Source organism: Narcine bancroftii, chromosome 2, assembly GCF_036971445.1.
Source record: "Narcine bancroftii isolate sNarBan1 chromosome 2, sNarBan1.hap1, whole genome shotgun sequence".
In the NCBI taxonomy this organism is placed as follows: Eukaryota; Metazoa; Chordata; class Chondrichthyes; order Torpediniformes; family Narcinidae; genus Narcine; species Narcine bancroftii.
Window position 1 is genome coordinate 95,324,536 of NC_091470.1, and position 25,471 is coordinate 95,350,006.

General features: G+C 48.0%; 1 protein-coding gene across 1 annotated transcript in view; it reads right to left on the bottom strand.

Annotated features, from left to right (window-relative positions):
• Positions 1–25,471, bottom strand: part of adgra2 (adhesion G protein-coupled receptor A2) — a 166,513-nt gene that overhangs the window by 81,702 nt on the left and 59,340 nt on the right. The window lies entirely within an intron of this gene.

The window sequence follows — 25,471 nt, forward strand, 5'->3', positions numbered from 1 at the left end:
GAATAGGGCACGCAAAATCATTGAGGACCTCTTCCACTCCCCTGCACACAGCATCTTTCAGCTGCTCCCGTCGGCGAAGAGATCCAGGAGGATCAGAGCCAGCACCACCAGGCTGAGGAACAGCTTCTTCCCACGGGCAGTGAGAACGCTGAACGACCAAAGGAACTGCTCACATTCACCGTCCAAGACCCTTGTATTTAGGAAACAATATTTTTTGCACGTATGAATATTTGTCCTGCAGATGCAGTTGTCTGTGAAGACTGGAGAAGAGATGACAATTGATTTGACTTGACTTCCGATTTACTCCATTAAGCCCTTAAGGTGTAAACCTTCCCGTCCTCCTCTGCTCCAGAAATCCTCTGCTAGCTCCTGTGGTGTTCAGGCATGGCTCCATATGGGCAAACCTTCATGCCTTTTGACAGAGGCACCAAACAGCCACCCCGATCTGACCTCTATATAAGTACTTCGTCAGAGGACGTGTGACAATACCCGATGCAACAAGAAGGCCAAGTGTGGATAAGCTGTGCATCCTCACCCAGACAACTCCAGCACTGAGCCTCGCTACCCACCTGCTTTCACATTCCCTCTGCCCTCCTTTGCAGGAGTAATTTCATCCAGTAAACCCCTCCCCCCCCCCACCACCAACATAAAGTTACACAAACTGCCTGGGCCTGAGTCTACCATACCCTCCTACACCTCTCAGCCTCCCCTCCTCCGCGCTGAAACCATTGCACAGAATTTACACATGTTCTGGAACCATAAGACATAGGAGCAGAAATAGGCCTTTCAGCCCTCAAGTCTATCCCATCATTTAATTATAAGCTGGCTGGTTCATTTTCACACTCAGCCCCACTGCCCGGCCTTCTCCCCATGACCTTTGGTGCCCTGGCTAATCACGAACCTGTGAAACACTGCCTTAAAGGTACCCAAAGTCCTGGCCTCCACAACCACCTGTGAACACTAGAACACAAGAAATAGGAGCAGGAGTCGGCCACTCGACCTGTCGAGCCTGCTCTGCCGTTCAATCATGGCCAATCTGATGATCGGCTCATCTCCACCATCTGTCCTTTTCCCCATGTCCCTTAATTCCCCGACTATGTAAAAATTTATCCAACCTTGTCTTAAATATATTTACTGAGGTCACCTCCACTGCTTCAATGGGCAGCAAATTCCAGATTCACCACCCTCTGGGAAAAGGAGTTCCACCTCATCTACTACCCTGGGTCTTAAGGCTACGTTTCCTAGTTCTAGTCTCCCCCACCAATGGGAACAACTTACCTACCTCTATCTTATCCATGCCTTTCATAACTTTATACGTTTCAATAAAATCCCCTCCCATTCTTCCAAATTCCGGTGAGTCCCAGATGATTCAATCTCTCCTTAGAGGCCAACCCCTTAACCTCTGGATCTGGCAACAAATTCCACAGATTTAAAGACACTCCTCTACTTCTCTGCTCCACGTGGATGCCCTTTAATTCTTCAGTCCTGCTCCACTTTAGAATATTTTACTCCATTAAATTCATGTTGATGCTTAAAATAAATCCAAATGATCAGAATAGTTTTTCAAAATGTTCTGATTTTAGGGGAAACTAAGAGGGATGGAGAGTTTGGGAGAGGGTCGTTAAATGGCCTCCACAGATGAACTCTTACAGCAGTTTGTTTAGTGGTATTTGTGCCCATATGGGTGTCCCTCCACCTCTGGCCCCGACCCCGAGACAGCAGGTTGTGCGGTAGGAGCTCTCTGGGTGTTGATGTCCAGCTGTATCAACACTCGGCCTTCTTGTAGGAGCCCTCCAGGAACCATTCACCTTGTTCTCACTTGGTCAACAAGACTTTTAGCATATAGAACATGGAACACGACAGCACAGTATAGGCCCTTCAGCCCTCAATGTTGATGGTGTGCTGACCCATATATTAAAAAAAACTACTAAACCCTCCCTACACTGTGATCCTCTATTCTTCTTCCATGTGCCTGCCCAACAGTCTCTTAAATGCCCTAATGTTTCAGCCTCCACCACCCAAGGCAAGGCATTCCAGGCCCCCACAGCACTCTATGTAAAAAAAAATTCTCCCCTAAACTTTCCTCCCTTCACTTTGTACAAACATCCTCTGGTGTTTGCTGATCCTGCCCTGGGAAACAGAACCGGCCAGCTCAAAATCTTGTCGACCTCTATCAAGTCTCCTCTCATCCTTCTGTGCTAACCTTGCCTCATCAGACTTGTTTTCTAATCCAGGCAACATCCTGGTGAATCTCCTCTGCACCCTCTTCATAGGTTCCACATCCTTCCTATAATGAGATTATCAGAACTGAACACAATGCTCCAAGTGTGGTCTCTACCAATGAACTCAATCCCCCGACTAATGAAGCCCACCATCCCATAGGCCTTCTTAACTATACTATCACCTGCGCGGCGACCTTGAGGGATGTATGGATTTGAGCCCCAAGTTTCTTCTATTCATCTGCACAGTTAAGTGTCTGATTATTAACCCTGTGCTCAGGTTTCTGGTTTGTCCTTCCAAAATGCATCACCTCACACTTCCTCCTCAGAATTGTTCGGGCAAATGCAGGGAAGGAATGGTTTACTGAGAGGGTGCCTGGCTTGTGTTCCTGTGGGCAGGCATGCCCTGGACATTGATCTTTTCCTCCTGGACAGTCCTGCCCAAACCTGGAGGCCAGTCACCCTGACAACCCCTCCCCCGATAGTTTGACCTTGCCCCGGTGCAGATTAACAGTTTGCTTTTCTTTCAGTCTGTTGCTTATGTACTTAACCTGCTCTGACCTCTGCTTGTAATGAGAGTCCAGGACCTCTTGACCTCTCACCCTCTCAACTTCCCAACTGCACTGCAGCGGTAATCAATATCTGGTTTCATGGCATCTGCCTGCCCCTGACCGTACGTGTGCATTGCGACAAGGCTGCACCACGTCACAGGTTGCCAAGGACGGACTGTCAGCTTGATGGAGACCTGTTATCCCAGCACAGACAGGCTGACTCCAGAAACTTCTACGCCCGATCTCCCCAAGATGTTGACTGCCAGTTCTGCAATATTAGCTAGCCAGTTTCACACTGCAGCTTGTGGGATCTTTAGGAAGTAAAACACGAAAGTCTGCAGACAGAGATGAAGGGATCGTCCGAAATGTCGGTTCTGTATCTTTACCTTTGCTACATAAAGGGCCCTGTTTGACCTGTTGAGTTTCTCCAGCGTCGTGTGTTTTTATTTTAGCTTGTGGGATCTTACTCTGCACAGACAGGTTTCTGTTCACCACAGAAGTGCTGCAACACAGCCTGTATTGCTGCAGTGACAGGTGCTACAGAAATTCAGATCACCCTGTCCAGAATTCCGCCAACAATTGCAGAGTGCTCCTGACTTGAGATCCATTCAAGGACCGCTGCAGTTTGTCATTATCCCAAACCAACGCTGGGGTAGGCTGGAAACCAGAACTCTCAGCACAGCCCCACTCCCCTGCCAGTTGCAGATAAGCAGGTGAGCAGGAAAGCTGATGATCATGGCAGGATGTGGGGCAAAGGGGCCTCGGCAAGGTGGAAGGAGGTAGGTCGTTAACCCTTGCCCAGATACCATTCGCCACACTAGCAGTGGCAGCTGGGCTCCTGTGACCAAAGATGCTCAGTTACAGCGTGAAGCAGCTCCAGTTACACCACAAATCGTCGTGTCCTGTGGTGTGCCAGACCCTCAGCCAGACCCAGCCCTCTGCCCCCACCCATTGCTGCAGCCCCTCTCACAGCCCCAGCAGGCCCCAACCGTTTCACAGCCCGAGCAATTCTGATCACTGCTAGCAGTTGCTGACCTGCAGGAGCGTGAACCCCCCCCCCCCCCCCCCCACCCCACCCCAATCTTCAGGATGCTGCCAAGGATCTTTTACGGTCATCTGACAAAGCAGTTCAACATCTCTCAGTACTGCCTCTCCCACAGAGACCCTCCCTCAATACTGCCCCTCCCACAGCACTGCCCCTCCCACAGTGGGATCCTCTTTCAATACTGCCCCTCCCACAGAGACCCTTCCTCAGTGAGACCTTCCCTCAGTACTGCCCCTCCCTCAGTACTGTCTCCCCCACAGAGACCCTCCCTCAGTACTACCCCTCCCACCACGCATTTTCCAATCTTGGTTTCCATCTAACATTGATCTACTCCGTGTGTCGTTCCTATGTGCATTAGGTGCTGGTTGTGTTTGCACCTATCCCACGTCACCGGTTGCGAGAGTGACCTGGAGGGCGCAGGGTGCTCGGGAAAGATCAGATCAGCCCTGCTGTCATGACATGGGCTTTCCGTCTCTTTTACAGCAGCTTCAAGGATTTCCAATTAAGTTTTACAGCCACATTTTTATTGCTGCTTCCCACTCTGGTCCAGCACTTAAATTAAACAGTGTGAAGTGAGGATATAAAGCACCCCAGAGCATTGACAGAATATACCAGCGAGACCTGTGTCACTGGTTAGTATCAGGAAAGGTCTGGCTAGTAATATAAGGTCTGGGGAAATGGAGGGCAAGGAAAGAGGTTACTGTGAACTATGAGATAGATACAGTTACCTAACATGGTGCTGGAGAGTGAAAAACACAAAGCTGGGGAAACTGAACCATACAGTGTACTTTATAAAGCAAAGAGAAAGAAACCTGATTCGGACACCTGCCTACATTTTGCTCATAACTTGATAAAGGGCTCAAGCCTGAAGCTTACTGAACATATATATGTATAATAGTCGATTCCATGTAAAAATCGGTCCCCTATTTTTGGCCCAAAAATCCAGTATTTTCTATTGTTACGAGTCCAGAGGACCCCAAAACCCAGCAGCAATAGATTTGCACCACGACAGAGGGTTACTTAAATAAAAGTAGCTTTTAATTATCTTTGAACATGAAAACAGAATTAAAGTTTAACTGATCTCTATTGACTCACTTAACCTACTTAACCCCCCCTCTAATTCTAAGTGTGTGTGTTATGTGTAAATAAGTTTAGAAATGTTCTTTGGTTCACAATCCAATCTCACTGGCTGCAGGCAATTCTTGTACTGTGCACAGAAATTAGCATTAATAAAGTTCACCAGCTTAACAGGTGAATGGTTACCATTCAGGAGGATTCTTGTTGGTTTTCAAAGAGAGAGTTTTCTCATTCCAGGACAGCCACTCCAGTGTCTTGCTGACTAAACTTTCCCCCTTTCAGAGTTCTCCAGATGATAACCTCTTTCTTTTAGGTCACCACAGAGTTCCTTTCTGTTTTTCCTATTCAAAGGGAAACACCGGACAGCCAAGTCCTCTCCTTTGACCAGGCCATCTTCCAAAGCTTGCCAGCTTGTCCCTCTTGAACTGAAGTCTGTAGCTACTTTCAGGGGCTCGGATGCCGATAATGCGGCTGGGGGAGTGCAACTGTGACATTCAGGTGGCCACAGAGAAGACGCCTTTCTGTCACCTGAACATGCCGGCTGAAGGAGAGCCCCGTCCAAGCGAACACCGGCTGTGTGGACTGTGGCCGCTGTCCCACTGCTGCTTTCAGGTGCAATGGGGGATTCTCAGACCTGGAGATTATACCGACAGGTGGAGGATTAGGTAAGTTATCCTCCTGGCCGGGTTCTCCACTTTCAGGTGGCCTCCCAACAGCCGCATAGGGGTAGAATAGGCAGCTTTACATCGGGGTACTTTGGCCACCTGAAAGTGCCTTGTGTCTCTCCTCTCTCTCTCACTCCCTCCCACTCTGAGAGCAAAGCTGCTCAGCCTCAAAGATCACATGCTCTTCGAGGCAGCAAACTGTTTTTCAGACAAAGCTGCTGCTGTATATTGCTACTTTGTTACCTTTTGCAATAGTCCATCATAAGTCTCTTGCAAAAGCTCCTGCAAAAAATCTGTTTTAAAGTGTTTGTGTGTGACCTGCTCTAACAAATCTTTCCCAATCTATCTCCCAAAAACCTCGATATACTCTGTCACACTATCTATCCTGTGTAAAATGCAACCCCCCCCCCCCCCCCCCCCCCCCCCCACTTTTGGCCCCAAAAATCTGGGGCCGACGCCTTGATCGTGGATTCTCGCTCCAGCCGCCTGCCCACTGGAGCTCCTGACACCTTGAACGTGGAATTACGACCTAGTCCCGGCCATTTGGGGTCCCAACGCCTCAAACGACGCAGGTACTTACCACGGTCAAAAGTAGTAAGCGTGTAATAGTCGACCCCACAAATTTTACCTGAACAATTGACCCCCAATACTCGACTATTACATGAGTACAGGCAGTATGTGTCATAATCTTCGTTATATAAAGGACACTGTTTGACCTGCTGAGTTTCTCCAGCATTGTGTTTACACATCAATTACTTTGTTTTACGCAGTGTGGGAGAAAGCGGTTTTTGGATGACATTGTAAGAGGCCAGAAATATCAGTGCTGAGGGAGAGCGGTTTCGGTCTGATATCGCGAGGATCCGCATTTTTTTTAAATTAAATTTAGACAGGCCATTTCAGCCCATGAGTTTGTGCCACCCAATTACACACAATTAACCTGCACCCCCAGTGGTTTTGAAATGGTGGAAGGAAACTGGAGCCCCCGATGAAACCCCAAGCAGACACGCAAACCCATCCTCCTTGGTAGTTCCTCAGGATGGAGGGTGACTTACATCCACTGTAAGTGGCTGCTGAGGTCAATGTCGTCCCCACAGAGGCCATCACAGAGGGCAAGGGGGTGGAATGTTGGTGCACTGGGGCTCAGGGATTTCCTAGATACTCCTTCTCCATTCTCAGCAGTAATAGGTTAGACAGGTGGGAGAGGGGGGTTTACACAGTTGGGGGGGTACAGTCAGTGACACTAGAGGTGAGGGGTTATTGAGGGACAGTGTGGGGGAGGGGATTTTATATAGTGGAGAGTACAGTCAGTGATGGTGCTGGGGGAGAGGGACCAGTGAGGGATGGTGTAAGGGAGAGGGATTAACATCAGTGGGGGTACATTCGGTGACATTGGGGGATGGGGATGAGGGGCTATTGAGGAACAGTGTGAGGGAGGGGGGATTAACGTCAGTTGGGGTTACAGTCGGTGACACTGGGGAATGGGGAGAGTAGGTTAAGTGAGTCAATAGAGATCAGATAAATTTTAATTCTGTTTTCATGTTCAAAGATAATTAAAAGCAACTTTTATTTAAGTAACCCTTTGTCGTGGTGCATGTCTATTGCTGCTGGGTTTTGGGGTCCTCTGGACTCGTAACAATAGAAAATACTAATAGACGGTGTGAGGGAGGGGATTTACAGGATGTATATTAACATGAGACTTGTCAGTGGGCAGGTAATAATTGGAGGAAATCCTGAGAGTTCTGTAGAGTGATGTAGATTGGAAAAGGAAGCAGGTGATCAGACAAAGCAGCACAGGCATTGTGTGGTTGAAATCCTCCCTCACCAACTTCACTGAAGAGCAAGCTTTGGTAAAATCTGCATGGTAAACGGCTGCACAGGGTCCAAAGCAGGCAGTCTAACTGGGTCTGAGGCAGAGGTGGAGGGAGGCCTTCCTGACCAGTGACATACGGTAGGGGATCGGTTCTGAGACCCTTTGTTGGCAATAATATATCAGTAACTTGGCGGTGTAGTAAATATTATAATTGTAGGTTTGGCTCGGAATGACAACAATGCCATTTACAAATTCGCTGATGATACTAGGGTCATGGGTTGTACAAAAACAGACAATGAGTCAGCATATAGGAGGGAGATTGAAAACTTGGCTAAAGGGTGCACCAACAACAACCTCCCACTCAATGTCACCAAAACCAAGGAGCGGATTGTTGACTTCAGGAAGGGAAAGCCAGAGGTGTACAATCCAGTGATCACTGGGGGATCAGAGATGGAGAGGGTGAGCACATTTAAGTTCTTGGGAGTCCACATCTTGGAGGATCTTTCCTGGACCCAACACACTGATTGGATCGAGAAGAAACCATGTCAGCTCCTCTACTTCCTCAGGAGTTTGTGAAAGTTTTGTATGACATCAGAAACCCTGGCAAATTTCTACAGAGGTGTGGTGGAAAGTGCGCTGACCGGCTGCATCACCGTCTAGTATGGGGACACCAATACCCCTGAGCTTAAAGCCCTCCGGAAGGTAGAGGACACAGCCCAGGACATCACAACAAAACCCTCCCCACCACTGTGAACATCTATGGGGAACGGTACCATCGGAAAGCAGGAGCAATCATCAAGGACACCCATCACCCAGCACACGATACTCGCTGCTGCCATCAGGAAAGAGATATCGGTGCCACAAGACTCTCACCACCAGGTTCAGGAACAACTGTTACAAGTGAAAAAACACAGAAGTCTGCAAACACAATGCTGGAGAAACTCAGCAGGTCCAACAGTGTATTTTATGGAGCAAAGATACAGATACAGGTAAAGATGCAGGTAAAGGTAAAGATACAGAACTGACACTTCGGTCTTCATCAAGGTATGGAAAAAATTGTCAGGAACAGCTGCTCCTCCTCCACCATCAAACTCCTCAAAGACAAACTCAATCAGGGACTCATTTAAGGACACTAACTTTTGCACTGTGATTTTTTTTCTCCCTTCCTGTGTTGCACAGTCAGTTTGTTTATGTTTCTTTATTTGTTTAAATGTGGACATGTGTACACAGTTTTTTTTTTGCTCTAAAATTCTGCCTCGCTCGCTGGAAAAAGAATCTCAGGGTGGTATGTGATATCATGTATGTACTCTGACAATAAATCTGAATCTAATTAGTACATTTCCAGATGACCCAGTGTGGTGGTGTTGTTGAGGAATTCACGATGAAGTCCAGATGAGTTTTAAAACGGTTTATTAATTAACACAAAAATAGTTCCAGCATTTGTGGCAATGTTCTTAACCTTGTTAATGACTAGTCTCTTCAGTAATGTATCGTTCAATTCCCTTGGTAATGGTCAACAGAAAATATCGGAGCCTTTCTCGCCCACCGTCTATCCCGCCATTAGAGTCAATGCAGGCTAACGAATGGCTCAATCCCGCGATTGCATCAACCCCCAGACCATAGCTCAGGCACACTGGTGGATGATACCGAATGCACGCAATCTCTGGACCCCAGGACGCCGCCGACACCCGCAGCCAAGCCAACAACAGCGAGCAATGAGCCTTTGGCCCTTACAAATGGGCAAATGGGATTTTAATCCCAAGAAGTGCAAGGAGATGCATTTTGGAAAGTAAATCAGGGATGGGATGTGTACACTCAGTGGGAGGGTGGTAAAGAAGGTGGACGGACAGAAGGTCTTTCAGGATCTTTCCGGACCCTGAAAATACCAACACATTTGGATCAGTGGTGAAGGTAGATGGGTAGATAGAGGGCAAACGTTGTGACATTATGTGGTAACTTCACAAAACACTGGCTGGACCGCAGCAGTGGAGCTGCATGCAGACCTCGTCACCGTAACATAGGAAAGTTATGGTTAGGCTAAAAGTCTAATGCAAAGCAGCTGCTCTGTCACAGAGCATCCACCGAAGATGCTCATTTCACAGCGGTTCCAAGCAGGTTGGGGGTTGGGGTTGGGGGGTGGGGGGGGGGGGAAAAGCCTTCCATTTCACAGAAATTCATCCCCACACAGTTATAGCCAGTTGCAGACAATGCTCCCTGGCAGAATACTGTTGTTTTCAGACCTTCGGGAAGAAAAGGAGGTAACCCAGCACGCGATACTTTGGCCATTAGGCCCTCCAAGCCTGTTCTCGGTTGCCCTCAGTCTGGAGAGCCTGACTCCCTCATCCTGGTCATCGAATTCCTCAGGAATAGTTTCCCTTTCTCCCAGGGAACTCCCTGTTTCAATTCAGGCAGTGCGCCCACCCAATCTAGCCAACTTATAATTCTTAACTTCTCGGCTTCAGGGAGAAGCCAAGTTTCTTGTCAGCCGATTGCACAAGTACAACCCGACAAGACAGCTTTCTCTGGTCCTCGATGCAAAACACGCAGACACGCAACCAGAAACAACACACATACATACAGACAAACAAGTATTCATATATTTCATAGATACATATGTAATTGTGAATGTGAGAGTCTCGGAGGATGAGTGTGACCAGTACCTTAGTTCGTTCAGCATTCTCACTGCCCGTGGGAAGTTGTTCCTCAGCCTGGTGGTGGTGGCTCTGATCCTCCTGCATCTCTTCCCTGACAGGGTGGAAGGGTTGCTCAATGATGTTGCTCACCCTCACAGACCCAACCTCCCCAGTCTCTCCTGATAACTGAACTGATCCCTCCCAGTGAATCATCTCTCTACCCTCGCATCACATCTTCCTGCAGCACGGTGACCAGAACTGCACGCAGTACTCCAGCCGAGGTCTGACCACAGCTTTATAAACCTTCCTGCATTTGAAACCCAAACCAATGAAGGCTAACATCGCATTATCTCCCTGTGGCGACACCTTCGTGAATCTACGGACATACTCCTCGCTCCATCTGCCCTTCAGCCTCCCTGAGCTGTACCTGGTTGGTTTCATGGGAACACCAGCATGGCGGGATCCCAACCCCAACGCCAGGTTCAGCTCAGAGACCACAATATTATCCCAGAGACTGGTGCAGGGGCTCCCCACTGTCACAGCCACACATTCAGATGTCAGATTTACTGTCAGAGGACATACATGACATCACATACAACCCTGAGATTTTTTTTCTTGTGGGCCAGGCAGAAATACCACTTATTGATAGTACAAACAAAACATACACAGTGTAAAACATGCCATCAAATAAACGTAAACAATGTGCAATACATATAGAAAATAAATCAATAAAGTGACAAAGTAAGAGTCCTTAAATGAGTCCCTGTTTGAGTTTGTCGTTGAGGAGTCTGATGGTGGAGGGGGAGCAGCTGTTCCTGAACCTGGTGGGGCGAGTCTTGTGGCACCGACACCTTTCCTGATGGCAGCAGCGAGAACAGAGTGTGTGCTGGGTGGTGTGGATCCTGGGTGATTGCGGCTGCTCTCCGACAGCAGCGTTCCCTGTAGATGGTCTCAATGGTGGGGAGTGTGTCCTGGGCTGTGTCCACTACCACTTGCTTTACACCTAAGGGTATTGGGGTCGCCATACCAGACAGTGATGCAGCTGGTCACCACACTTTCCACCACGCCTCTGCAGAAATTTGCCAGGGTTTCTGGTGTCATAGCAAACCGACGCAAACTCCTGAGGAAGTCGAGGCATTGACATGGTTTCTTCGTGACAACATTAGTGTGTTGGGTCCAGGAAAGGTCCCCCGAGATGGTGACTCTCAAGATCTTAAAGTTTCTCATCTCTCCACCTTTCATGCTCCTTCCACACCAATACACTCACCTACTGTCACACCTACACACTTACAGCCATATCCATACACATACACTCACACCTACACATACATGTACACTGTCACACCCACACATTCTCCCACACTCCTTCCACATCCATATTTACTCCCACTTGTGCATTCACTCACACTCACTGGCCCCCACCCTTGGACATTGTCACACTCCCGGGGGTTGGGGATGGGGGAGGGGGGGGAACTCCAGGATTCCCTTGAAGTCATTCACAACAAATGCACTTGCATCCATTGCAGGAACTGTCTCCCATGTAATAAGAGGCAGCTGCAGACAACATGTTATTACCAATCCTTTCCCAAATTGTAGGAGCATCTTAAAGGGACATTCACCCTCCCCACCACATCAAATATACAACACAGAAACATGCCATTCGGCCTGCAGGCTCCATTCGCATTGTCAGGTGCATTCTCAAACAAGATGGGTCACTGATTGCAGGAACCCCAAATGAACTAGAAGAACCCCATCACCCCACCCCCCCATCACCCACCCTCCATTGCACCTCCTCCATTGTCCCTCCCATCTCCCTACCCTACCTCGCGGCCGGCCCATCTCCCTCCTGCCCTCCCGCCTATCAGCCCTCACCATCCCCTCACCCCACCCCTCCCCATCCCCCCATTCCCAGACCATCACCCCTCCTCTATTACCCCACCCCCCAGCCTATCACCCCTCCTCTATTAACCCACCACCTGGCTCATCATCCCTCCTCTATTACCCCACCCCCAGCCCATCACCCCCTCCCACATTACCCCAACCCTGACCCATCACCCCTCCCCCATATGCCACCCCCCGGCCCATCACCCCATCTCTATTACCCCACCCCACCCCATCGCCTGTTCCATCATGCCTCCCCCAATGCCCCACCCCATCCCTAGCCCATCACTCATCCCCATTACCTTACCCGCCCCACCCCAAGCCCATCTCTCTCTCTCTCACTCACACACACACACACACACACACACACACACACACACTCCTCCACCCCGCCCCCAGACTCCCCCATCAGCCCTCTTGAACTCCCGCCATTCCCCTCCCCCCCAACCCACCCCGGTTACCCCCCTGCGGTAGCAATGAGTGTTTTAGTGATGTCGGAGAGGTGCTCGAGGAGATGAGGTGGTATTTGACGATTACTGATGCTGCCCCTCTCTCAGCCTGAACTAACAGTAACTGGTACAAATTGTGAATGGAACTGCGGGAGTGGGATAATATAGGAGGGGTGATGGGCGGGGGATGGGGTAATGTGGGAGGGGTGATGGTCCGGGTATGGGGGGATGGGGGAGGGGTGGGGTGGGGGGATGGTGAGGGCTGATAGGCGGGAGGGCAGGAGGGTGATGGGCTGGCCGCGAGGTAAAGTAGGGAGATGGGAGGGACAATGGAGGGTGGGTGATGAAGGGGGTAGGGTGATGAGGTTCTTCCAGTTCATTCGGGGTTCCTGCAATCAGTGACCATCTTGTTTGAGAATGCAGATGGAAGAGCCCCGTGTATGTCTGCTGCAGGCAGCATGCAAGTGAGGAACACATAAAGCTGTCGACAACCTCTGCACATGTACTGGCATCGGATGAAAAAGACAGAATGCCTTTGAACTCACAAATGAGAGAACTGTTGTCTTGTGAAGTTGGCCACAGTGTTACAGTGATGTAGATATCACTCTCAAGCAAACAAAGCTTTTGTTGGACACCAGGCAGAGCAGTGATATGCACTCGGACAGCCTGTGCTTGTGAGTGCAGGTGGGGAAGGATAGGGAATGGGACTAATCGCGACAAATGTTTCACAGAGACAGTACAGCCTCCAAATCCATGTCAAGTTTCTTTGTCATCTGGTTGTACAAGTACAAGCTGGTGAAACAGCGTTTCTCCAGTCCTCGGTGCAAAACATGCAGACACACAAGCAGATGTAACTCAAAGACAGACAAACAATACACATGCAGGACAAGTATTCACATATACCAATTAATAATAAATATCACTTCATAAATATGAGAGTCTCGGATGGTGAGTGCAAGCAGTTCCTTTGGTCGTTCAGCGTTCTCACTGCCCGTGGGAAGAAGCTGTTCCTCAGCCTGGTGGTGCTGGCTCTGATACTCCTGGATCTCTTCCCCGACAGGAGCAGCTAAAAGATGCTGCTTACAGGGTGGAAGGGGGTCCTCAATGATTCTGCGTGCCCTCTTCAGACAATGATCCTGGAAGATCACATTGATGGGGGAGGTAGATCCCAGTGATCCTCTCTGCCACTCTGATGGTCCAGAGGATTGAGCTCCGATTCATTTCTCTGCAGCAACCGTACCACACTTTGATGCAGCCAGCCAGGACGCTCCCGGTAGAGCTGAGTAGAAGGTTGACATGATGGTAGCCTTGCCCGCTTCAGACTTCTCAGGAAGTGCAGTGAATCAAACCGTGTGACTCAAACAGCCTCGTGATGTTGTGAAACTTGGATTTTGCTGATGGTTCAGTAATTCTTCACCCTATGCCCTCAGGGTCACTAGGGCACCTTTCCCATCTTCAGGACATCCCAACTTACAGCCAGTTGCTTCCCACGGGCAGTGAGAATGCTGAACGACCAAAGGATCTGCTCACACTAACCAACCAAGACTCTTATATTCATGAAACAATATTTATTTATAATGGTTGAAATACTTGTCCTGCTTATGCATTATTTGACTGTATGTGTGTTACGTCTGGTTGTGTGTTATGTCTGGTTGTGTGTCTGCATGTTCTGCACAGAGGACCAGAGAGCACTGTTTCGTCAGGTTGTACTTGTGCAATCAGATGACAATGAACTGTTGCAGGGCAGAATGCACAAAGCAACAGCGATGAGGCCGCGCCGACGTAATCCCGTCCAGCATCTACCCCGAGACTGACCTCACACTGCAGCACCTCTCAAAAGGGCACCCAAGGACAAGTTCCTATCCACAGACTGACCGGGTTAACCCCAGAGCACACACCCCTCTGTCACTAAGTCTGGGAGCACTTGGCCATGCAGCCTGGTACCAACCATATCACCACCCTCCCTGGCAAGATCCACATTCCGATACGCTCCAGGCCACAAGCTCTTAACGTGGTCCAACACGGAAATCTGCTGATGGTGTAATTGTTGGAAAAACATAGAGAGGCTGGAGAACTTAGCCGGTCCTTCAGTGTCCATAAACAGTCCTTCCCGGTGAAGCAATACTCCACTTGTGAATCTGCAGGAGTCGTCCACTGCATCCCGTGCTCCCGTTGTGGCCTCCTCGACATTGGAGAGGCTGAGTGCAGAGATCGCTTCATTCAGCACCTCGGCTCTGTCCGCCGGAACAGCGTGGATCTCCCCGTGGCCATCCATTTCAATACCCTATCCCATTTCCTGGCCTACAAGTCTGTCCATTGTCTCATGCACTGTCAGATTGAGACCACCTGAAAATTGGAGGAAAACCTCATCTTCCGACTGGGCACCCTCCAACTGGATAGCATTAACATCAACTTCTCCAGTTTCCATTAATCCCTCTCCCCATCTTCATCTCCCCCTGTCTTCTTTTTCTCTCTCTCTTCCCACCTCCCCCTTTCCCTCTGTCTCAAGGAGCCAAAATCAATTCTCACCTTTCCGCTTATCATATCCAATTAACACCTTTTGTTTGTTGGTCTGGACCCCTCCCCCTCCCATTCTTCCCCTTCTCTCTTTCAGTCTTTATCAAGATGCCTGCCTGCTATTTGCTTTTTTCTTGAAGAAGGGGTCAGGCCTGAAACATCGGTAATACATCTTAACCTCTAATGGATGCTGCGAGACCAGCTAAGTTCCTCAGGCATCTCCGAGGTTTTAGTAGAAGTATGGTTTGGTGTAGTTGTTACTGTATCAGGAATCAGGACCTCCATTCAAATCATGCGCTGTCTGTAAAGAGTTTGTACATTCTCTCCGTGGGTTTTCTCCGGGGTCTCTGATTCCTCTCACCATTCAAAATGTACCGGGGGTTTTAGGTTAATTGGGTGACTACAGTTCGGCATTTAACACCCTCAAAACTGATCAGTTAACACTCCACTGTGTAATTGGATCATGAATTTCCTGACCTCCAGACCACAATCAGTGAAGATTGGTAAGAACTTCCCTTCCACAATCTCCATCAGTACTGGAGCACCACAGGGTTGTGTTCTTAGCTCCCTGCTCTACTCACTTTACACCTACGACTGGGTAACTCAGTACAACAATTACACCATCTACAAATTTGTCAACGATACCACAGCAGTGGTAGGGGATGAGTTAGCAAACATGATGGACATTAGTTGAATGGTGCACCAACAACAATCTTGCACTCAATGTGACCAAAACTAAAGAGCTGATTGTTGACTTCAGGAAAGCCAGAGATGAACAATCCAGTGATCACTGGGGGAATCAGAGGTGGAGAGGGCGAGCACATTTAGGTTCTTGGGAGTCACTGTCTCGGAGGATCTTTCCTGGACCCAACACACTGATGGGATCGTGAAGAAACCACGTCAGCGCCTCTACTTCCTCAGGAGTTTGCGGAGGTTCGGTATGAAATCAGAAACCCTGGCAAGTTTCTAGAGATGTGGTGGAAAGTGTGCTGACCGGCTGCATCACAGTCTGGTATAGGGACACCAATACCCCTGAGTGTAAAGCCTTTCAGAAGGTAGTGGACACAGCCCAGGACATCACAGGTAAAACCCTTCCCACCATTGAGAACATCTCCAGGGAACGCTGCCATCAGAGAGCAGCAGCAATCTTCAAGGACCCACACTACCCAGCACACGCTCTGTTCTCGCTGTTGCCATCAGGAAAGAGGTATAGATGCCACAAGCCTTGCAGCACCAGGTTCAGGAACAGCTGCTACCTCTCCACCATCAGACTCCTCAACGACAAACTCAATCAGGGACTCATTTAAGGTTTCTTGTGCACTTTATTGACTTTCTTTGCTCTCCCTGCATTGCACGCTCAGTCATTCATTATCCGTTTACAGTTCTTTTCATTGTTTACATGTTCATGCTGTGTACAGTTAATTTTTGCACTACCAATTAGTGGTAATTCTGCTGCAGCCACAGGAAAAAGGAATCTCAGGGTTGTATGTGAGTCACATATGTGATCTGAAATCTGTAATTGGGCAGTATCGGCTCGTGGGCTGAAAGGGCCTGTAACCATGCTATATGTCTAAATCTTCTTTAAATTAAAAATTTAAATTTAATGCAAGGTGTCATAACACAAATGCCCTTCCCTGTGTTTGGGAACAATATTTCTTTTCATTGTAACCCTACTGTGCAGGTACTCTCTCTATGGGAGAGTGGTGTCTGTTGCCTCAAGGTCAATTACAAGCTAATTACTGTTTTTGGAAGCGTCTCTTCATTGAATCCTCTTGGGGACATAAGCTGGGTTATCTCAAGTTCAGAAGAAACAGCAGGAAATAACTGTCTTTCTTTGGCTTTCTTTGTACAATGTTTTAAAAAATAAATATGGCCCTGGTTTCCCGAATTATATATAGAATCGCAGAACCAAGGCAGACCACATTCTGACAATAGCAAGCATTTATGTAGCACGACCCACAAGCCGTTGCTAAATAAAATTCACAGCTGACGTCAGGGTGGCGGGGGTGGGGGGGAAGGGTTGAAAGTTTAAAGATGCTTCTCAGTGGAGAGAAGTAGAAAGGCTGCGGGTAAATATTTCAGCGCTCAGGATCCCGACATCTCAGGAGAGAGAATTAAAGGGAGATGAAGGAAGTTACCAAAATAACAGGGAGAGCGGAGAGATTGAAAACCGAGAATGCAAATGTTAAATCTCAGGGTCTCACAGTTAGCGATGCAGAAGGAGATTATTGGGCCCCTTTGGTGCAGACTGGATCTGTGCTTATCCCACTGCCTTTTCCTCTCCACATTACCCTAAAAATTCAGATACGGTTCATGCTCCCTTGTGAACAGTTCAGTCCCTGGCAGAGGACACAACCCAAACTCCTCACTGCACAGGCCATTTTCCCCTCACACCACTTCTGTGACCTTGGCTCAACCCTTACATTTAAAATTTTAATTTAACTTTTGTTTTCACCTTCCATCTTCTCATTCCTCACCCCTTCTCCAGAGGGAACACTTTCTTTCCATATACTACGACGGTACCATTTTAAACACCTCCAAATGGTCACAAACTTTTTCCAAGTTGAAGGAGAACCTCAACTGCTTCAGAAAGTCCACACGACTAAAGACCCTGCTGCACACTCTATGGCAGGGGTGGCCAAACTTCAGGCCCCAGGCCAAATACAGCCTGTTTTAAATGGCCCAGTGTAAACTATAAAAATAAAATGAAATTTGGTCCCTTAGAACATAGAGTCTAACAATAAAATGCACTTTGTACATTGCACTTCTGAACAACTACTAGATCGACCGTTGAAATGTTACTCATCGATGAAAACATTTACCTCAGATGGTTAAACACGGCGGAACCAAAAGGCAGAAAATAGCAAGGAGGTGCCGAAAATTTCAGACACGGTGGGGAAAACAAATACTTCTTCACAGAAGTCAAGGGGAGGTGTGTTTGTTTGATTTGCAATGAATCTGTTAACTTTCATAGCCTATCTACAGATTTACACATTACACCATAATCGTTAGGACGGACACTTGGGCCGTGAACTGTATTCGCTGAGAGTTGGGGAGGAATGTTGGAGACGGCCTTGTCCCATTCATCACCTTTTCTCCAGTTCTCATTTTTCCCCCAGCTCTTTATTTTGCACTGATTTTTAGTTTTATTGTATTTATTTAAATTTAAGAGCAGCAGATACAGAAATGCCGACTGTAATATGTGAGCACATCAATAAACTACCATCACGTCAACAGTCAAACTGTTTAGTAGTGTCGTATAGTCATTTCGATAGAAAATGAATTTTTGATGGCACAGGGCTTTCTGGGACTAAAAACACCAGTTTTTTGGCAGTGTAACTGATGGGTTTAATATCATTTGGCCCATGACTCCTTCCATTTTTCTGTATGTGGCCCACATCCAAAAAACGTTTTGGACCCCTGCTCCAAGGCATTTGACACTGAGGAATTTCCACTCCGCGATTCAAAACGCCATCAACCACCTCACAGTGGTTATCATCTGAAAAATCTCGTCTCTTGCTTTGACTTGGCCAGAAACTTCATGGTTCTAATATCCAATGATTCTTAGAGTTAAATAAATCCCTCAGCTAATTCAGATTGCAAATAGAATCATTAAAAACTTGCTTTAATGGGATGGTCACTCCACACTAAAATGTCAATAGGAATAAAAGCCTCACAAAAGGCTCTGAAGACCATTGAAAGTATCCGTTGATTTTTCTTGATACAAGCTTAAAGCTGTGCAAGGAACAAAGTGACTCTGATGGCTTCTATTTGTGTGTTCTGTTGTATCTTCTCACTGTCCCTACACCTCCACGGCCATCAGCTCAATGGGGACGGCTAAGGAGAAAAAAAGGCAGCACTGCTGGAGATTCTGTAACGACAGCACCACTGCAGGTGCGGACCCGCAGACAGCGAATTCTCAGGCCTCCCCCGCGGGGCCCAACCACCTAGTCCTACTGATGACAACTCTGTGCAGGCTTTAAACGGCCTGTTATCTGAGTCGACGGTAGTTTATTTTAAAATCCTCCGACTGCAGGGTCTGGGCCCAAGATGTCGGCGCCTCTGATCGACAGCAGCCTCGAGGGGTTGCAGACTCTGGGGAACCAGAGGACTGGCACAGGGAACCAGAAAATGGGGAGACCACCCCCCCCCCATTTAAGAACAGAGGAGATGGGTCAGTGTCCATGGCAGCGGACCAGTGAGGGGTTCTGAGGCCGAAGAACACACAGGAGCTGGGCTGTTGGTGACTCAAGGTGAGGAACCCATGCAGGTTGCTGGTCAAAGGACTTACACCAGGCTGCGGACTGCTGGAGATTGGCTCGAGGGGTACCAGGTATCGGAACCGGGATGTGAGAGGGACCCAAGGGTCCTGGCAGCTTCCTGATCATGACAGAGGCTTGCATCTTGAGCTCGAGTTGCCGACGGATCGAACTGGAGTGTGTGTGGGTGTGGGAGCACTGGAGGCAAATCCAGGGACATTCAGTGACCCTGCGGGGGGGGGGGGGGGAATCTCTCTCTTGTTTCTCTTTCTCTGGCTTTAAGAGGGGACCCGGGCAATTTCTGCTGATAGCAAATCTTTGCCTGCCTTATGGTAGACTGAAGGAAATATCGCGTAAGGTCACATTTTCTGTTTTATTACAGGACAATAAAATCATCTTGAATTTTGAAGTGGAGGACTGTTCTGCTGCCTCATTGAGCTGCTGTCTCTCACCGTTCACAAATATTCCCTCCAAATTAGGCAATGGCAAACCACCAGATCAGTGCCTTGATGGAGACATCTGTAGACAACAAGGCTACTTCAATTAAGTCAGCACTCTCCCTCCCAATCACCGATGGACCCGCTCATCCTGTCCGCTCACCAAAGCCAACCTCCCTCTCCTTCCCTGCGTACTGGACTCATCATGCAGCAACGTGGAACAAATTTAAATGTCCACACAAGGCCCAATCAATGGCTACGGAAGCCTTAAGGACAGTACAGCTTATACTATCCGTGGGATAACTCCCAACGAGGCACATCTCTGGATAACATTCTCACTCGCTGCTTGTCCAGAGGAGAGTCCAGGAGTGTAGAGCGACTGTGGTATCAGGACCCATCAGGATTTGTCATTCTGCAGGCAGTGTAAATCCAGGCAGCACTAATCTGAGATTCTTTGCTCACATCTGACAGGAACATTACCAACCGCACACTTTATGCCAAAAATTTAATGAATCTGTACTTTACCCCAGGCACTGCTTATAAATGCAATGTAACACAATCCAGATGCCTTATAGATGGTTTCCAATCGGGTTTTTTCACATCTTTAATCTTGATTTACTCCATCTTGAATAAATCTGGATTTAATGAAATCCAGATTTCAGAAGAATGCATTGACAAAGCCCAGAGTTTACTCAGTACAGACTTTTGTCCAGATTATTAACCTGAAATCCAGATCACATCTTCCTCCAGATATAATAAATCAGTGTAAATCAGCAGATAAAATCCAGGCCTCACCGACAAAGCCCCCACAGCGTACTCGGCTCTCCTGTCACTCTGACTTTGCCCATCTCGGGCTCTTGGTGTTCTACTACATTCATTTCAATTCCACCTCTTCATTTCGGATCCATACATAGTCCTGCCCCTTTGCTATCAACTCATTGGCAGACCCCGGGCAGCAATGAGGAAGCGTACAGGAGGGAGTGGTGGGATCAGCAAGAACCTCACGCTCAATGGGAGCAAAACTAAGACGACTGTGGACTTCAGGAGGAAATCAGGAGAACACGATCGAGGGGGTCAGCAGTGGAAAGAGTCAAGAAATTCAAATTCCTGGGTGTCAACATTTCTGAAGACCTAAACTGGAGCCTCCACGTTGATGCAATCACGAAGAAGGCCATCATTAGCTCCAGTTCATGAGGAGTTAGTGGAGATTCGGTATATCACCTAAGACTCTTGAAAATTTACACAGCTGTACCGCGGAGAACATTCTGGCTGGTTGCATCACTGTCCAGAATGGAGGTGCCAATTTATAGGACAAAAAAAAGCTCCAGAGGGTTGTGGATTTGACCAGCACTATTTTGTGACACGTTCATGACAAGAAATTCTGATTCTGACAGTCCTCTACATTCCTCTCTCTTGGATGTTCTCTGAAATGTCTGGTGGTGGGAGTTGGGGAGAGATCAGGGGATTGGAGTGGTGATTAGGGCACAGTCTGGGACAAATTTGGAGTGTGGAAGGTCGAGAGGAGACTTAACAGAGGTCTACAAGATTCTGAGAGGTATAGATAAGGTAGACGGCTGGCACATTTTCCCCAGAGTAGCAAACACCAGAGGACATCTGTACAAAGTGAAGGAAGGAAAGTTTAGGGAAGACATCAGGGGTAAGATTTTTTTTAAACATGGAGAGTTGTGGGTGCCTGGAATGCCTTGGGGGTGGTGGTGGAGGCTGGAACATTAGGGGGCATTTAAGAGACTCTTAGACAGGCACATGGATGGAAGAAAAATAGAGGGTTAGGAGGTAGGGAGGGTTTCATTTTTTTTTGGTAGAAATATATATAGGTCAACACAACATGGAAGGCCAAAGGGCCTTATGGTGCGGTAATGTTCTGAGTTGGAGAAGGGGGGGGAATGTGAGGCTGAGGGATTGTTAGGCAAAGCAGAGGATTATTGGGAAGGGCTGTTGGCCAGGTGTTGGACTAAATAAAGCAGTTGTTGAAACAGGGAAGGCATAGTGGGCATTGCTGCTGTCTCGCAGTTTCTGAGAGACGGTTTGATCCTGACCTCCGACGCCGTCCTTGAGGAGTTTACGTGTTCTCCCTCTCATTGTGTGGGTTACCTCCCAGGTGCTCCAGTTTGCTTCCACATCCTCAAGATGTTGCAGTCGTTGGGTGAACTAGGTTAAATTGACCCCCTCTCCCCGTGTTGGCTGAGGGGCATAACCCAGGGGAAGCTGATGGGAGGGTGGGGAGGATAAAATGGGTTAGGTTCGGATTAGTGTAAATGGGTTGTCACAGACCTGCTTTCCTGCTGAGTGACTCAATGGTCTCTCCTAACAATTGGTTTCCAGGAGCTCTTGTCCTCAAATCATCCACCACTACACCGAACGGTGAGTACTGTCAGTTGTCAGCTACGTCATCGTAGATGCAAATACTTCTACCGGTGTACCGCAGAGAGCATTCTGGCCGGTCGCATCACTGTCTGGTGTGGAGGTGCCAATGTATAGGACAAAAAAAGGCTACAGAGGGTTGTTAACTCGGCCGGCGACATCATGGGCACCAGAACACTCCATCGAGGACATCGACACAAGGTGGTGTCTTAAGAAAGCAGCCTCTATCCTTAAAGACCCCGCCACCCAGGCCATGCCCTCTTCACTCTGTTACCATCGGGGAAAAGGTGCAGGAGCCTGAAGGTGAGCACTCAGTGGCACAAGGACAGCTTCTTCCCCGCTGCCATCAGATCCCTGAGCGATCAATGAACTAAAGATACTGCCTTACTTTGATTTTTCGTGCACTATTTTTTAAATTTATTGTTGCAAGTTGGTTCACATGAACGTTTGAACCGCGATGCTGCTGCAAAACAACGAATTTCATGACTTACTCATGACAATAAATTTGGATTCTGATTCTGAACGCCCATCTCCTAAATGGCAGCTTTAAGCAAGCAACTTATCTAACTTATACTTGCAGAAAGCAAAACAACGATACATCTTTCACAAGATAAAAATCTGGGAGTAACATCAGTAAAAAAGCAAGAAGGTTGGAAGATTCACAAAGTTACTAATGATTATGAAAGACATCGTTCAAAACAACGCCAACTTGCATTTGTTTCAGACAAATTGTTGCCCATGGCGACATGCCTCCATATGCTGGCCAACAAATAAAACTGAGGAACTTGAAACAACGAGAGCCATCAAAGTTTCTTGTGTTATCGCATAATAAATAGATGACTTGTCGGCACCCTGCGTGTTAACCACTCCTAGTCTGGCAACGACTTCCCCAGATGGCTTCCACTGACCTGGCCAACCCAGGAGAACACATCGAGAGCAGGAGGAGGCCATTCGTCCCCTCATGGCTGATTTTCCCCTGGCCTTATCGTGCCCCCCCCCAACCCTTTCTGTGCCAGATCACCCATCTTTCCAAAACTGCAATGGTCGCTGGCCTTACTTGTTGATTAGTTGCACGCAGGCTTTGAAAATGAATATTTTCAATTTCTTTCCGTGTAAAGATAACTCCGTTTTTGCATTTCCCCCCCTCCCACCTCCCCCCACCCCCACAGCGGATGCTTCACATTTTTCCTCAGAACATTCCGCTGCCATTCATACCATCTACATAGAATATCACAGCACAAACAGGCCCTTCAGCCCCTCTAGCCTGTGCTGAACTCTTATTCTCCCTAGTCCCACTGACCTGCACCCAGTCCATAGCTCTCCGGACCCTTCCCATTCATTTACCTGTCCAAATTTCTCTTAAAGGTTAAAATTGAGCCCACATTCACCACTTCATCTGGCACTCCCTGTGTGAAGAAGTTCCCCCTAAACTTTTCCCCTTTCACCCTTAACCCATGTCCTCTGGTTTGTATCTCACCTATCCTCAGTGGAAAAAGCCTACCTACATTTCTCCCTCAACTTACATTTACTCTGTCTAGCCCCCTCGTAATTTTAAACATCAAATTCTTCTACGCTCCAAGAAATAAAGTCCTAACACGTTTAACCTTTCCCTGTAACTCAGTTCCTGACGTCCTGGCAACATCCTAGTAAATTTTCTCTGCACTCCTTCAATCTTAATGATACCTTTCCTTCAGTTAGGCGACCAGAACAGTGCACAATACTCCAAATTTGGCCTCACATCTCTCGGCATCACTAGCAGCTCATACAGCATGAGGATCATCTGCTGGGGAGAAAGAACTGTCACCAGGACTGAGAGTGGAGATGGAAGAACCAAAACATCATCATTGTCCATGGCAACAGTGAGGGGTCAAGGGGTCAGTCAGTAAGTGATGGACAGACGAGTGGGAGACAGATTTCAGATTTAATGTCAGAGTACATACATGACATCACACTTCCCCCCCCCCCTTTCTCTTTTGCTCGGACGCCTGCCAACATTTTTCTGTACCTTGATGAAGGGCTCAAGCCCGAAACATCGGTTATGTATTTTTACCTTTGCTACATAAAGGACACTGTTGGACCTGCTGAGTCTCTTCAACCACAGTGTGCGCAAATTTTCGTGTTTCACTACATACGACCCTGAGATTCTTTTTCCTGCAGGCGACGTAGAATTACCAATTAGTGGTCAGCAAAAGAAAACTGTACTCAACGTACACGTGTGCGGTGGACCACTGTTATGCTATGATTGGCTGCTGCTGGCTGGACCCGCCTCCCAACACCGATCCTACCCATAGTCCCTTGCATGCTCCCCATTCCACTCTGCCTCGATCAGTCAATGAGGTTGACAGCTGTTCCAGTTAATAAAAGCCTGTCAATTTCACAACCTTTCGTGATTATTGATGGTGCATCAATATGTAAACAAATAAAGAAATGTAAACAGATAACAAACATAAACAAACTGGCTGCGCACTTTAGAGAGAATTTTTAAAAATCAATAAAGTGCACGAGTCCTTAAACGAGTCCCTGATTGAGTTTGTTGTTAAGGGGTCTGATGGTGGAGGGGTAGAGCTAGATAGGTAGGGCAGTGGTTCTCAACCTTTTTCTTTCCACTCCCATCCCACTTTAAGTAATCCCGATGTCATTAGTGCTCTGTGATGAGTAAGGGATTGCTTAATGTGGTATGTGGGTGGAAAAAGTTTGAAAACCACTGTTTTAATCGTCCCTCATGGACCAGTTATGTGCACAGTTTCATAACTCCAAAGGAGTCATGTGTCTCCTGGAACCTAATGTGTTAATGGGCCAGGGAGATGGGAGAGAGGGTCTCAGCTTAAACATTGATTATTTCCGCCCCCCCCCCCCGCCCCCACATAGATGCTGCTCAACCCGTTGAATTCCTCCAGCAGAGATAGTGCCTGAGAGGCAGTGGGCTGCAGGACCATCTCTGCACTGTAGAGCAGGGGTTAGTGACAGAGGAGCACTGACCCAGGGTGGTGCGGTGTTCCATGCTGGCTGTAATGATGAAGGAGCTCATGCCCCACATGCCAGAAGGCCAGGCCCACACCTCCCTTTCCATCAGCCTGTAGACTCTTCCAAAGGATCCTTGCATGGTGCCTGAAGCCAGGAGAGAGAGAGGGCACGGGAGGGAAGTGATGAGGGGGTCACAAAACACCAAAACATTAAAAAAGGGGAATAAACAACCGAGGTCAGAGGTGAATGTGTCAAGGAGAGGCCTCATCCTGACCCTCTCTATTAAAGGGAAGAGTTTTTTCACTGAGGGGTGGCTGTCAGGAGTAGTGGTGGAAGCACGTAGAATGGTGGGGTTTAAGAGGATTCCACATTGACGTGAGAATACACTGGAAATAGAGGAACAAGGATCATGTTTTGGCTTCGAAAGCTGCTATAAGGGCCCACTGGCACAGGTGTGGATCCAGGAGAACGTGGAGCGGAGACACAGCGCTGGTCCAAAGGGTTCACTGCCCAGTCCTAATGCCCGAGGCTCTGTACAGGAGTTTAAAGGCCTGATAAGGGACTGGCAGTGATTTTAAACTA